Source organism: Hippopotamus amphibius, chromosome 17, assembly GCF_030028045.1.
Source record: "Hippopotamus amphibius kiboko isolate mHipAmp2 chromosome 17, mHipAmp2.hap2, whole genome shotgun sequence".
Taxonomy (NCBI): Eukaryota; Metazoa; Chordata; class Mammalia; order Artiodactyla; family Hippopotamidae; genus Hippopotamus; species Hippopotamus amphibius.
The window spans coordinates 56248848-56263380 of NC_080202.1; positions in this window are offsets into that span (position 1 = coordinate 56248848).

Below are 14533 nucleotides of genomic sequence, written 5' to 3' on the forward strand. Positions count from 1 at the left end.
AGGGGATGTGGGTTCAACCCCTGGTAGGAGGACTAAGATCCTGCATGTTGTGGGGCAACTGAGCCCACGTGCCACAACTAGAGAGCTGGCGCTCCGCAATGAAGAGCCCGTATGCCGCAACTAAGACCCGATGCAGCCAAAAAAAAACCCAAAAGAGGCCTCAGGGAGCCGAAAGCCAGGTGGTGCCCAGCACAACCCCCCACCCCCAGTGCCTAGGGGTCAGGGCTCCAGGTCATGGTAGAGGGTGGGGGAGGGGGGAGGGAGGAGCACCCCCAGGAGAAAGTCACAGACCAAGGATTTCTTTTTCTTTCCTCTTTCTTTAGTGTTTTCTCCACCCCTACCACGCCACCCCCCCTCCCAATTATGTATATTCTCATTGTAAAAGATCACAGAAAATATGACATCTCTCTCCAGGGGCTGCATAAAGCAGTGCCCAAGAACACAGGCTCTACTTGCCAGCAGCAAGGCCTTGAGCAGGTGACCTGAATTTTCTGTGTCTCAGGTACTTATCTGTACAATGAGCTATTGTGAGGAACAGATGAATGTGTCCATATGGAGAAAGTATCAGGGCGGTGCCTGGCACCAGGCACGTTCTCAATAGGGTCCGCTTTTCCTGCTCCTCACCAGCTCCCACTCTCTCTCCTTTCCCCAGAGGCAACCCCACAAATACAGACACGCATGTCCTCCTAATCCTTTTCCTACGCAGTTGTGTGTATGTGTGTATACACACACACTCACACACAAACACGTCTTAGGTAAATGGAATCCTACTTGAGGCATCATTCCGCAACTTGCTTTCTCACTTCAAGTGTGTTAATATGTGGTGGAAACTGTCTTAGTCCGTTCATGCTGCTATAACAAAATACCATATAGACTGGGGGCTTATAAACAGCAGAAAGGTACCACTCACAGTTCTGGAGGCTAGAAGTCCCAGATCAGGTGCCAGCACGGTCAGGTTCTGAAAAGATCTTTCTTTCCAGTTGAGAAGTTTGCAAACTTCTCATAGTGTCTTCATGCAGCAGAAGGGGCGAGGGAGCTCTCCAGGGCCTCTTCTTTTTCTTTGTCTTTTTTTTAATTGGCTACATTGGGTCTTTGTTGCTGCACGTGGGCTTTCTGTAGTTGTGGCGAGCGGGAGCTACCCTTCATTGCCATGCACGGGCTTCTTATCGCAGTGATTTCTCTTGTTGCAGAGCACAGGCTTTAGGCGCGCGGGCTTCAGTAGTTGTGGTGCACAGGCTCAGTCGTTGTGGCGCACGGGCTTCGTGGCTCTGCAGATGTGGGATCTTCCCGGACCTGAGCTTGAAATTGTGTCCCCTGCATTGGCAGGCGGATTCTTAACCACTGTGCCACCAGGGAAGCCCCTCCAGGGCCTCTTAATACAAGGGCCCTAATGCCACACACGAGGGAGAGCTCTGCCCTCATGACCCATTCACCTCCCAAAGGCCCCACCTCCAAATATCGTCACCTTAGGAGTTAAGTTTCAACAGATGAATTGGGAGGGACGCAAACGTGGAGGCATAGCAGAGATCTTTCCACTTCAGTGGGTGGAGATTGACCACATTCTTTATAACTGCTGCTTGGTAGTGCGTTGTATGGATGTGTTTTAGGAAAAACTCACTCACTGTTTCCTTCTACTCACACTTGCAACACTTCTGACACCACGTGTGTGGGTTTTCACACCAAGCAATTCTGACACTAACTGCCTGGGTTAGCACAGACCCCACCAGTCAAGGGCTCAGTCCCACAAGACTGCCCTCACATCAGACGCCAGTTTCAAGCTGTGCGTCCCTAGGTTACCTACAACATCGGCCTGACTTGGCTACAGTTCGGGGGTTCCTAGGACCCCCTCTCTGGGTTTAATCATTTGCTGGGGGCTCATAGAACCCAGGAAAACAGTTTACTTGCTGTTGCCGATGGATTACAAAGGATATTTTAAAAGATACAAATGACGACGTCTAGACGGGTCCCAAGCACAGGAGCTTCTTTCTGTCCCCATGGAGCTGGGGTGCACCACCCTCCCGTCACATGGGTGTGTTCCCCAGCCTGGAAGCTCTCTGAACCCCATACTTTTGGGAATTTTATGGAGGTTTCATCACATAAAGCATGATTGATCATTAAGTCAATCTCCAGCCCCTCTCCCCTTCCCAGTGGATGGGGTGGTGGGAGGGGGCTGAAAGTTCAAGGTTTCTAGGCGTGGTCTGGTCTTTCCAGTGATCAGCCCTCATTCCGAAACCATCCAGGAGCCCACCCAGAGTCACCTCATTAAAACAAAAGACACTCCTATCGCCCAGGAAATTCCAAGGGATTTAGGAGCTCTGTGTCAGGAACCAGGGGACGAGACCAATATATGTATTTTTATTATCTTACAGGGTGTGTATCCCTAATTGTAGGACATTTATGTGATGTCAGACTTGTCACTCTTAAACATGCTGCAATGAATATTTTTGTGCTCGTAAGTCACAGAAGTAAATTGTTCAGTCAAAAGGTATGCAAATTTTAAGTTTTTCAAATTGCCTTGAAAAAAGTTTTACCCATTTACACTCACAATAGCTAATGAGGGTGCCCATTTACCCATAACTTTGACAGCACTGAAAATTATACATCGTTTTATTTTTATTTATTTATTTATTTTTAAATTTTTATTGAAGTATAGTTGATTTACAATGTTGTGTTAGTTTCAGGTGCATAGCAAAGTGAATCAGTTATGCCTATAGAGTTCCTACATTGTTTTAATTTTTACTAGTTTTACAGGGTAAAAATAGCTCATCACAGATTGCTTTTTTAAATAAATAAATTTATTTATTTATTTATTTATTTATTTATTTATTTATTAATTAGCTGCGTTGGATCTTCGTTGCTGCATGCGGGCTTTCCTCTAGTTGCGGATAGCAGGAGCTACTCTTTGTTGCTGTGCATGGGCTTCTCATTGCAGTGGCTTCCCTTGTGCAGCACGGGCTCTAGGTGCACGGGCTTCAGTAGTTGTGGCATACAGACTCAATAGTTGTGGCTCATGGGCTCTAGAGCACAGGCTCAGTAGCCGTGGCGCACAGGCTTAGTTGCTCTGTGGCATGTGGGATCTTCCCGGCCCGGGGCTCGAACTCGTGTCCCCTGCATTGGCAGGCAGATTCTTAACCACCGTACCACCAGGGAAGCCCCTCATCATAGTTCTTAAAATAATTAATAGATTTTATTTTTTAGTACAGTTTTAGATTTACAGAATTGAGCAAATAGGTTTTTTTTAAATTTGTTTTGTTTGTTTTGTATTGTTTCGTTTTTGCCATTCTGCACAGCTTTCAGGATCTTACTTCCCCAACCAGGGATTGAACCCGGGCCTTCAGCAGTGAAAGGGCAGAGTCCTAACCACTGGACTGCCAGGGAACTCCTGAGAACTGAGCAAAGAGTACATAAAGTTCTATATGCGCACACCACCATCTGCGCCTGTAGTTTCCCCTCTTATTACCATCGTGCCTCAGTGTGGTGCATCTGTTGCACTTACTGAACCAATACTGATACATTATTATTAACTAAAGTTCATAGTTTACATTAAGGCTCACTCTTTGTGTTGTGTTTTTCTATGGTTTTTGACAAGTGCCTAATGACAGGTATCTAACATTACAGTTTCATACAGACTAGTTTCACCACCTTAAAAATCCTCTGGGCTCCACCTGCTCATTCTTCCCTCCCCCTAATTTCTGGCCACCATGGATATTTTTACTGTATCTATAGTTTTGCCTTTTCCAGAATGTCTAATGATTGGAGTCCTATAATCTATAGCCTTTTCAGACTGGCTTCTTTCATGTAGCAGCATGAATTTAAGATTCCTCCATGGGACTTCCCTGGGGGCACAGTGGTTGCAAATCTATCTGCCAATGCAGGGGACACGGGTTCAAGTCCTGGTCCAGGAAGATCCTACATGCCGTGGAGCGATTAAGTCTGTGTGCCACAACTACTCAGGCTGTGCTCTCGAGCCTGCAAGCACAACTACTGAAGCCCGTGTGCATAGAGCCCATGCTCCGCAACAAGAGAAGCCACTGCAATGAGAAGCCCATGCACCACAATGAAGAGTAGCCTCCAGTTGCCACAACTAGAGAAAGCCTGTGTGCAGCCATGAAGACTTAATGCAGCCAAAAATAAATAAATAAATTAATTAATTAATTAATTAAAAAAGATTCCTCCATGTGTTTCTGTGGCTTGATGGCTCATTACACTTTATCCCTGAATATAATACTCTGCAGTATGGATGGACCAGTTTGTTTATCCATTCACCCACTGAAGAAGTATGTTATTTTTACAATCTTAGTATTCATTTTTAAAAAGTGAAACTATTTTTCTCTATAGCCAAAATAACATCTTCACAGTTAATAAAATAATTTCTCAGTATCATCTAATATCCATACTAAATTTCACTGATTGCCTCAAAATATTTTTCTGGCTAGTTTTTCCAAACCAGGATGCAATCCAGGAGTGCATGTTGGCTGTCCCTTGAGGCTCCTTTGACCCAATACATCCCTGTCTGCACCACATGTGCCTGTGGTTATAGAAATCCCACTGCTGGGGTCTGGTTGCTTTGTCATCAAGTCCTTTATTTTATCCCTCTTGCCCCTGAATCTCCTACAAGCTGGAAGTTAAAACTTAAGTCTGAAGTCAGTTCAAACACTGCTAGTCAGAAATGATCAGAAGGGAAACTGTATGCCTCCCATTATATCCGATGGGGAGACATGGAGAATCTGGTTTTCCCCCCAGGAGGGATGTAAGGTTGGCCCCTGGCATAGGCGATGTGAGCCTGATCCTTCCACGTAGAACCAGAAGGGAATCTTTGTGGTTTTGCTTTGTCGCCAAACGAATGTCTATTTCCCCTCCACCATTCACCTGACATGGCGATCGTCACCTGACCGCTACCACATCTGTCAGCTGGTGTGGTGTGTAGCTTCTAAAGTGGCCCCTGCGATCCCTGCTTCCTGGAATGTATGTCTGCATTAGTCGGCTAGGGATGCTGTAACAGTGTACCACAAACCGGGTGACTTAACCAACAAAGTTATTCTCTCCAGGTTTTGGAGGCAAGAAGTCCAAGATCAAGGCATCACCAGAACCACACTCTCTCTGCAGGTGCCCGGGAGGGATCGGCTCCAGGCTTCTCTCCCAGTTCCCAGGCTTGGGGCAGCATAATTCCCTCCTCACCTGCATCCCTCCCTGTGTGCATCGCAATTCCCCCAATTTCCCCTTTTTGTAAGGACACCAGTCATATCGGATTAGGGGCCCACTCTACTCCATATGACCTCATCTAACTAATTACATCTTCAAGGATTCTATTTCCAAATAAATCTCATTAGGAGGTTCTGGGGGTTAGGATTTCAACATATGATTTTGGGGGAAGACAATTCAACCCGTAATGATGCTCTTATGTTACCTTCTCTGAAGTGTGGGTTAAACCTAGTGTGTGGGGCATTTTTTTGTTTGTTTTTTAGTTAAATTCACGTAAAGTGAAATTAATCATTTTAAAGCAAACAGTTCGGACTTCCCTGGTGGCACAGTGGTTAAGAATCTGCCTGCCAGTGCAGGGGACACGGGTTTGAGCCCTGGTCCGGGACGTTCCCACATGCCGGGGAGCAACTAAGCCCATGCACTACAACTACTGAGCCTGTGCTCTAGAGCCCACAAGCCACAACTACTGAGCCCGCATGCCACAACTATTGAAGCCCTCGCACCTAGAGCCTGTGCTCCACAGCAAGAGAAGCCACTGCAATGAGAAGCCTGCGCACTGCAATGAAGCGTACCACCACTTGCCACAACTAGAGAAAGCCCGCGTGCAGCGACAAAGACCCAATGCAGCCAACAAAATTAATTAATTAAAAAATAATAAAGACAGCTAAGTACTTGTCTTAACTATAAAAAAAAAAGCAAACAACTGAGTGGTACTTAGTACATTTACACGGTTGTACAACCACCACCTCTAGGTAGTTCCAGATCATTTTCCCATTTTCCCAGAGGGAAACCTTGTACCCATTTAGCAGTTTCTCCCTGTTGTCCCCTCTGCCCAGCCCCTGGCAACCGCTCATCTACTTTCTGTCTCTATGGATTTGCCTATTCTGGACACTTCATATCAATGGAATCACACAGTACGTGCCTGGCTTCTTTCTCTTAGCGTATGGTCCTACTGACTTGCTTCTAACAAACACAACAGGGCAAAGTGATGTCACAAAGGCAGGCTTCCATCTTGCTGGCCCTTTCTAGCTGTTCCAGTTGTCCCTGGGATGGATGCCAGCTCACATGGTAAGCTGCCCTGTGGAAAGACCCCCATGGCAAGGAAATGAGGGAGGCATCTGCCAAAACTGGCCACATAATTTCCAGGGACCAATGCAAAGAAAGATGTAGGGCCTCTTCTTTAAAAAGCATTAAAGTTACTAAAATATAAAACTTTTTCCTTGTGTTTTTTATTTTCTGTTTAATGTCATTTACTTTGTGAATGTCATTTACTTTTTTTCTTTAAAAAAATTATTTATTTATTTTTTGGCTGCGTTGGGTCTTCATTGCTGTACGCAGGCTTTTCTCTAGTTGTAGCCAGCGGGGGCTACTCTTTGCTGTGGCCTTCTCAGTGCAGTGGCTTCTCCTGTTGCAAACCACGGGCTCTAGGCAAGTGGGCATTGGTAGTTACAGCACGTGGGCTCAGTAGTTGTGGCTCATGGGCTTTGTTGCTCTGCAGCACGTGGGATCTTCCCAGCCCAGGGATCAAACCTGTGTCCCCTGCATTGGCAGGCTGATTCTTAACCACTACACCACCAGGGAAGCCCCTGAATGTCATTTACTTTAAAACAAACTTTTAGGGACTTTCCAGGCCGTTCAGTGGTTAAGACTCTTCGCTTCCACTACAGGGGGCGTGGGATCGATCCCTGGTGGGGGAACCAAGATCTTGCATGCCACGTGGCACAGCCAAAAATTAAAAAAAATATTAAAACAAAAGTTTAAATTATCAGCACGAATTTTACAGTTCATCTTTATATTGCACAATGCCAGTTTTTCAGTGCTGATGGAAGAGCAAGAAACTCACATGCAGAATCATTAAACTTGCACAATTGGTATTTCCTAGTTTGTACATGCGTGTGACAGTCTGCCATTCTCACTAGAACAGTGAAACACTGCACAGGACTAACTAAACTATTTCTATTTCACATTTTGATTCTACCAAGACTCCGTATGGAAGCCGGCAGCTCCCTCAACACACCTTGTACTCATCAAGATATTGGTTTAGTAAATGCCTCAATGGAGTTCCAAGAGTTTCTCCGGATTTCTGCTGTTCGAATTCCTTAGGAGCACGTGGCTTTTCATGAGCCCAGTGTATTTTTATCACCAACAATCATTTTTCTTTTTGAGCCTCAAATTGCTACAATTTGGCCAGTGGAACTCCCTTCCAGCTGGTTCCTGTGTCCTAATGACATGACCCCATTAATCTTTGAAAGCTGCTTTGCTTTCCGCCACAAACAAGATGTCCCAGGCTCCCCATGCACTTTCCCTGCCCCAGACCTGGAGCAGCTGTTTCTCCAGGGAGCCCTGGTTCCTACAGTGGTGCCTTCCTTCTAGATGCTGAGATCCGGACACTAGGGCTCATCATAGTTTTAATTAGCATTTCCCTAATTATCAGTGAGGTTGGGTCTCTTCTCTTACATTCATTGACTATTTTTACTTATTCTATGAATTATCTGTTCCTAGCCTTTATCCAAGTTTCTCTTAGATTATTTTGCAATTTTAGGATTGATTTGTTGGATTTCCCTGGTGGCACAGTGGTTGAGAATCTGCCTGCCAGTGCAGGGGACACAGGTTCAATCCCTGGTCAGGGAAAATCCCACACACCGCAGAGCAACCAAGCCCATGAGCCACAACTACTGAGCCTGTGCTCTAGAGCCTGCAAGCCACACCTACTGAGCCTGTGTGCTGTAACTACTGAAGCCTTCATGGGAGCCCGTGCTCTGCAACAGGAGAGCCCGTGCTCTGCAACAGGAGAAGCTACTGCAGTGAGAAAAGAGTAACCCCCCACTAGCGCACTGCAACTAGAGAAAGCCCACATGCAGCAACAACCACAAAAAGATTGATTTGTTGACCTGTTTTTTCATTTCTAGATATTGATCCTTTATCAGTTCCATTCAGAGGAAATATTTTCTCCCATATGCTTGGCTTTTAACTTTGTCTAGGGCACCTTTTTAAATTATTTTATTATTATTATTTTTTGTCTGCTTTGGGTCTTCGTTGCTGTGCACGGGCTTTCTCTAGATGTGGTAAGTGGGGGCTACTCTTTGTTTTGGTACACAGACTTCTTATTGCAGTGGCTTCTCTTGTTTCGGAGCACAGGCTCTAGAGCACAGGCTCAGTAGTTGTGGGGCAGGGGCTTAGTTGCTCCACAGCATGTGGGATCTTCCCAGACCAGGGCTTGAACCCGTGTCCCCCCACATTGGCAGGCAGATTCTTAACCACTGTGCCACCAGGGAAGTCCCTAGGGCACCTTTTATGGTACAGAAGTTTGCAGGGGGTTTTTTGTTTGCTTGTTTGTTTTTGGCTAGTTGTACAAAATTTTATTTCAGTAATTCAGTCAATAAGTATTGAGTATATGTAAATATGCAGGCTTTGTTCTAGGTGCTTGGGATGTATCATGAGCAGAAGAGACAAAGATTCCTGAATTTATGGAAACTGCATTCTACTGACAATAAATAAATGTTACATAATATGTTTGAAGGTGAAAATTATTATAGCAAAAAAGGAGAGCAGGATAAGGTGGATGGAGGGCTATGATAAAGTTTTAAGCATATGACCTCATGAGAAGATCACATTTGAGCAGAGATGAGGGAAGTAGCCTTGTGGATTTCTGCATCCCAGGCAGGGAGGAGAGCATGAGCAAAGCCCCTGTGGTAGCAGGAGGGTGCCTGGCATGTTTAAAGAAGAGCAAAGAGACTTGTGTGGCTGGAGATGAGGTCCAAGAGGTAACAGCAGTGAAGTTGGAGGAGGGCATGATCACGTATAGCCATAGACTTTGGCTTTTACTCAGAATGAAGTGAGGAGCTATTTTCTAGGTTTTGACCAACCAGAAGTTTGCAGTTTTTATGTCATCAGATCTGTCCAGCCTTTTATTTACGGCTTCTGGGTGGGGCTTCTGGGTGGGGTGTCTTCCCAGGGAGGCCTCATTGCCTCAAGGTTAGGTAAATTGCCTAACGTCACAAGTCAAACAGCTAGTTAGTGGTAAGTTGGGTATACCCGAGTATTTCCACCAAAGCCAGTGCCATTTCCCCAGACCACAGGGCCCTCCCAAGGTGGAGGGGGAGGGAAGATGCAGCAGTGATCCACGGTCTGCAGATTGAGCCCAGCTGGGATGTGGGAGGTGATGTGGGCTCTGGAGCAACTTTCTTTTCTTTTTTATAAATTTATTTATTTATTTACTTACTTACTTACTTACTTACTTATTGGCTGTGTTGGGTCTTCATTGCCGCACACGGGCTTTCTCTAGTTGCAGCAAGCAGGGGCTACTCTTCATTGTGGTGCACGGGCTCCTCACTATGGTGGCTTCTCTTGTTGCAGAGTACGGGCTCTAGGCACGCAGGCTTCAGTAGTTGCAGCACATGGGCTCAATAGGTGTGGCTCACGGGCTCTAGAGCGCAGGTGCAATAGTTGTGGCTGCTCCACGGCCTGTGGGAACTTCCCAGAGCAGGGATTGAACCCATGTCCCCTGCAGTGGCAGGCGGATTCTTAACCATTGTGCCACCAAGGAAGTCCCCTGGAGTAACGTTCAAAGCCCATTCCCAGAAGTCAGTTGGAATGACCAAACCCTGGCTGAGACAAGGATGACCCAGGGGGTGACCCTGATAAGGGGTGAGAACAGCATGTGTGTGGAGTAGGTTGCTGGGAGGGAGGCGGGGATGTCAAGGCTGCCATGGAGGAGGGGACGGCACCAGGAGGAGACAGAGCTGAAAAGTATCCCTGGGGCCCCAAAGTCTGACCACATCAGCCCCTGGGACACTGGACACCCCAGCACTTCCCTTGGGTGGCAGGCAGCTCTCAGGGTGCCTGGGGTCTTGTAGCACCCAAAGGCCACTATAGAGGGTCACATGACAACCTGAAAGGCAGGCCGATGGCAGGGAGGAGAGTTACAGAGGCTTTAGCACTTTACTGGCTCTCATAAGCCCTCTTAAGAGTGAGACCGAGGCCTGATGCCTGTAACCTTTAGACGGCACTGCCAGGTTTTCTGCAGAGAAAGCAGGTAGCGGGGCAAAAGGAAATGTGGCTCCTCTGAGTTCCCGGGACCGCAGGTGGGCTTCCTTGGTGCAGTACTCCTTGTTGACACCAGGTGGCGACTCTGCATCACCAATGCCAGCTGCCACCGGCGGAGATAACTGGTTCCCTTCTCTGGAAAACCCCTCAGCTTCACCCTACCCAAGTGCATTCTTTCCTGACTTTGTCCCATGGAGCCCGTGGGTGAGGGGAGGTAAACCTGGAGCATAAATGGAAAGGAAATCTGGGGTCTTGTGTCGGCCAAATTCTGGAGAGAGGGGGTGCCTTCCTCAACGGTCCTCTGTGCTTTGCTCTCCTGGGCCCCTCCTCCTGGCCAGGTCTCTGGACCCTTAGTAGCCTCTTCACTGGCTTCCCCATCTTTGTCCAAACCACTGTGTCCTAAGCACAGCTAGAATGACCCTTCTGATATTGTGTGTGGTCCATGATGGCTGGAAAGAGCATAGGCCTTGGGTCAAGCACCCTCCTCTGGGCACCAGCTGTGTGGCCTTAGGCACAGCCCTAAAGCTCTCTGAACCTTGACAAGAAAGTGGGCATCCCTTCATTCAAAAAGCCTTCATTGTGTCCTAAAAAATTTTAAATGCCAGCTAACAAAGAGACCCCTAATATCTTACTCCCCAGGACAAACACAGGGACATCCTTGAAAGGTATGTCATCAGAGCCTTTTTGAGTGTGTGAACTTATGACTTCAAAGTCCTTTGCCCTTTTTTCCTGAGGGTGATGATGTCTCATCTTCTTGATCTGAATGTCACGAGGGGGCCTCAAGACTGCTCAGATAGGAAAGGAAGCCTGTCATTCTGCTGCGTTGGGGAACTGGCCGGTGGTTGCTCCTCTCTGCCACCTTCCTGCAAAGTAGTGCCTACAAAGGACAAAGCTTCTCATTTTAAAACTGAGTGTGCGGTCTTTAGTCACAAAGCCTGTTTCCTCATTGTAAAACTCGCCCTACCTACCCTGCAGGATTGCTGTCAAGATTAACAAATGTAGTCATGTCTGACAAAGCACTTTTCACAGAGGGCTGCATGATTGTAAAATATTAGGATGCAACTTCCCAGGTTAAAAAACCCTCCATTGGGACTTCCCTGGCTGTCCAGTGGTTAAGACTCCATGTTTCTAAAGCAGGGAGTGTGAGTTTGATCTCTGGTTGGGGAACTAAGATTTCACATGCCATGCGGCCAAAAACAAAAAACAAAACCCTTCCATTACTTACAAGATAAAAACACCTTATCTTAATGCATCAGAGCCTCCAGCACACGCCCACCTGCCTTCCCAGGCTTGTTGCCACCCATCATCCCCCCAACACATTCGGTGATGCAGCCAAACGAAGGGACCGGAAGTTTCCCTGCCTTAACCAGGGATTCCTCACTCCTGTGCCTTCCTTCTTCTTCTTTCCACTGGAAACTCCCTTTCCTCTTTCCGACCTGTCAAGATCCTCCCTACATCTTTAGGCCTATTAAAAGAAAAGTGTAGGGACTTCCCTGGTGGCGCAGTGGATAAGAATCCGCCTGCCACTGCAGAGGACATGGGTTCGATCCCTGCTCTGGGAAGATCCCACATGCCGCGGAGCAATTAATCCCTTGCACCACAACTACTGAGCCTGAGCTCTAGAACCTGCGAGCTACGACTACTGAGCCTGCCCACCGCGCACCTGGAGCCCGTGCTCCGCAACAAGAGAAGCCACCGCAATAAGCCCGTGCACGACAATGAAGAGTAGCCCCTGCTCTCAGCAACTAGAGAAAGCCCATGTGCAGCAAGGAAGACCCAACGCAGCCAATAAATAAATAAGTAAATAAATACATTAAAAAAAAAAGAGCAATACATGCCCACGGTATGAAATGAAAAGCAAATCTGTTTTTCTCCTCTTCATCCCCCTCCTCCAAATGCAAGGTCACTCCACAAACACGCTTCCAGAAAGTTTTTGTGGATCTACCAGCACATATACATATGCTCTCTTTCAATGTAGGTAAATGGAATTATACGGAACACGTGCCTTGCTCTTTGCCACTTAATGTATCTTGGATGTATTCCAAACCAGCACAGAGAGTAGGTGCCCTGCTTTGTAACAGCTGGGTGACATGACCACAAATTATCCCCCTGCTCTATTTATCACCCTCCCCTGGGGCTGGACAGGTGCTTGCTGTTGCAGCCAAGGCTGTGATAAGCATTCCTGCACCCACATGGCCGGGAAGTATGCCATGTTTCCATGGGACAAATCCATGACATCAGCCTCCACAGGAACCCCTCCCCTCCTGAGGGCTCTTACGGAACTTTCCTTGGAGCTCCAGGGGTGAGCACAGAGCTCAGGTATGTGGAGCGTTTGCCAGAGTCTACAGTCAGGTGGCGACTAGGTTCAGATCCCAGCTGCTCCACCTACATCTCTCTCTGCCTCTGTTTCCTCATCCCTACAATGGAGATGATGATCACGGTACCGCTTCTGGAGCTGTCGCCAGGATAACATGCGATAATCAATCACAGCACCTGGATCAGGGGAAGGACTCGGGATGGCTGGCTGCCCTAACCTTCCCATCATAGTCCCTCATGTATTCCACCTCCCCTACAGAGTGCCAGCTCTTTGCAAGTGGGCCCTGGTCCAGGCCTCTCTGCACCCCACAGCTTCCTGGGATGCGGATGCGGTGGGTGCACAATAAATGGTCCCTGCATGGGCTACCGCGGAGCACTCCTCCAGCTCTGGCCCACCCCCCACTCCGCAAGGCCTGGGGGATGGGGAGGAGGAGAGATGCCTCTCTCTGGATGACCCACAGCACTCTGGAGCCCCTCCCCCCTTCCCTCTTCCTTCCCTCCCACCCCCATCCAGGTCCGTGATAAACACCGGGAGGGTGGGGTGGGTCTGGAGCTCTGGAAAGGGCCAGGGTCTTGGCCCACCCCAAGACCAACACCACTGCCTGATTCTGGTCCCAACAGGTCCAGACCCTGCCCCCCTACCCCCAGGCCTGAGTCTCACTTCAAACTCTGCTCTTCCAGGCCAGCCAGGCCTCCCTAAGTAGCAGTGGGGGGTGGGAAGATAACAGTCTGCCCAGGGCTGAGAAAGGGGCATCTGGACCTTGGAGCTCATCCCAGATCTCAGCCCCGCCCCCCAATGGTTTTGTTCCTCTAGTCTGAAGCAGGAAGCAAGGCCAGGTCTTCAGCATCCAGAAGAGGGAGAGGGGGCCACCTGGGCAGCCAGACCCCAACCAAGTGGTGGGAAGGACAGGAGGACAGAGTGACTGAGTGCCAGCAGGGGTCAGCCAGGGCCCACCCATCCAGCAGGTCTGAGTTAGGTGGGTCCTGCAGACAGATGCCTCTGGTACAGGGAGGTGCAGGGCGGATACTCGAGGGACTCTGCAGGTGCAGGCGCTGGGGGCCGAGGGGACTATGCCTGCTCCCACCGCAGAGGGGGCAGCAGGGCTAGGGGAGAGGGAGCAGCAGAGGAGGGAGATTAGGAATTAACACTGAGCTTCTCCGGGCTGAGAGCAAGTAGAGACTGGCTCAAGGTGAGGACACATTGAGGTCCTCCTGTGAAAACAGTAACAAGAGCAGTGGTTACATGCCGAGACCAGCTCGGTGACTCGAGGCGAGTGACGGGTGCCGCAAGCCTGAAGAAAACACAGGCACAGACTGAAGAGAAAGATGGGACCAGGGGGCTCAAGACCTCTAGGATCAAGAGCCTTGCTGATTCATTCCACGTGGCTTTTACTGAGTTCTTGGCTAACACTCCCAGGTTAATCCCATAAACAATCAAAGTCCTCACATGACTGGGGCAATGATCTTTGTTTGCCTCCTGAGTCCGAGTTGAGCAGGTGTGGATTTGAGCTCGGCATGGAGAGCAAAACAGCCCTGGGGGCAGGAGACCTCTCTCAGATATTAGGGGTCTGTGCCCCACCCCTGTTGGCCCCTCTGCGACTGTGCCTGTCTTAGGTTGTTCCTCCCTTGAGGAATCTTACCCGTCTCTGGCTAACCAGTCATCCTCCACTGCTCAAGCAGGACATTCTGAATCCCATCGCTCGGCCCACATACTTTAACATTTTCAAGGTTTCAGAAAGACTCCTGAATGTCTTCCCACAGTTACAATCTCAGCTACAACAGTTGTGAGTGCCTGTCCTTCAAGGGGCTTCTTACAAGAGACGGGGCCTGTTTTAGCCCCCTTTTATTTAGTTATTTATTTGTTTTTGGCTGCTCTGAGCGGCATGTGGGATCTTAGTTCTCCAGCCAGGGATGGAACCCAGACCCCCAGCCGTGGGAGCGCAGAGTCCTAACCACTGGACAGCCAGGG